A 1,667-nucleotide genomic window follows, 5' to 3' on the forward strand; every position below is an offset into this window, starting at 1 on the left:
CATACAAAAAATGATTTTTTTGGCCCAGCCCTACTAATCACAGTATGTAAAGGATTGGTCTTAATATTACATTTAAAGTGGTAAAAACTCATTTAGGCAACAGAACTGCTATTACTATCTAGATATAATAACATATGATATCAGACCTTATAATAAAATCATCACAATAAGATTCCACTGGACATTGATGGATGATAATAGAGATTTAGAATAGAATAGAATAGAATGCCTTTATTGTCATTATACAAAGTACAATGAGATTTGAAGCTTCGCCATGAAGTGCACACATTAAATAGACATACAATGGACATTAAAGAAAATGATGTACAGTAAAGGTGAAATAAGTGACTGTAGTGGTTAGCAGCATGTGGTCGAGGTAGCCATGACATTTTTAGTGCAAGTATGCTGTAATAATAGTGCAAAGGTAGATGTCTGAGAGCATATTGATATGCAAATGGCGGTGTTAAGACATATTGTAGTGCAGTGACAGATCTTGATTGGGTCTGGATCAGTTTCTTAGTGCAAGCTTGAGTTGAGTATGGTGACGGCTCTTGGGAAGACACAGATATATAAACCTTTAGTTATTTAACCCGTACATGTTCAGGGTCTCATTTGACCCAGAGGAAAAAAAACAAACATTTTCTTTTAGGCAGGAAAATGTTTTTGTGCAGCTGATTCTCATTTTGAGAAATCGCTGACTGTGCGTTAGATGATTTTTGGGTGAAGGTTGAGACTCTAGTTGAGCTCTTCATGTCAGGTCTGATCACGCTGTCTGACAACCACGGCAGACCTTGTGGAGAGAAACCGTCCTCCCAAAGTGACTTTGACGTGTCCGAAGAGTCACGCATGCTTTTACATGTGAGCTGATGATGATGATGATGATGATGATGATGATGATGAAGAGTGAATATTTAGGAACTGACATCTTTCAAAAACCCTTTGTTGTAGAAATATCAACATGATTTTCTACGATTCCTCTTTTTTATTTAAACAGAAGCCAAAATTCTCAAATGATGAATGATATTTAAGCTTTAGACCTTTGTCTTTAATATAATGTAGATTATAATCAGAAACTATTGGATTAAAGGAGATTAAAAGCATCTTTTTGTTTGATAAAATGTTAAAATTTGACTCCAAGCTCGATAAATTGCATGATTTGGAAAATTTAACATTTAAAAAGACAAAATAATGTTGTCTAAATTTAAATTTCTTACCTTTTGTCTTTATTTCTATGAATGATCTCATGTGGGCCGGATCATTAAAAAGATGGAGGGAAAGAATGAAAAGAAGACAGGAAGGAAGGAAGGAAGGACGGAATGCGGGAAGGAAGAAAGGAAGGACGGACAGATAGAAGGAATGAGGGAGGGTAGAAAAGAGGGAAAGAAGGAAGGAAGGAACAAGGAAGACAGGAAGGAAAGATGGATGGAGAGAAGGAAGGAAGGAAGGAAAAGAACACATGAAGAAAAGTGGGCCGGATTGGACTCCTTGGCGGCCGGTTCTGGCCCAAGGGCCGCATGTTTGACACCCGTGTTCTATATCGTTTGTTCTTTTCATTTTATGTCTTTTTTTTACTTGTAAGCGTCTCTGAGCTCTTGTAAAAGCGCGTTATTATAAATAAAATGTATTATTAATATTAATTTATTATAGGTTAGTAATTGTTTGACTGG

Source organism: Scomber japonicus, chromosome 1 (genome assembly GCF_027409825.1).
Source record: "Scomber japonicus isolate fScoJap1 chromosome 1, fScoJap1.pri, whole genome shotgun sequence".
Taxonomy (NCBI): Eukaryota; Metazoa; Chordata; class Actinopteri; order Scombriformes; family Scombridae; genus Scomber; species Scomber japonicus.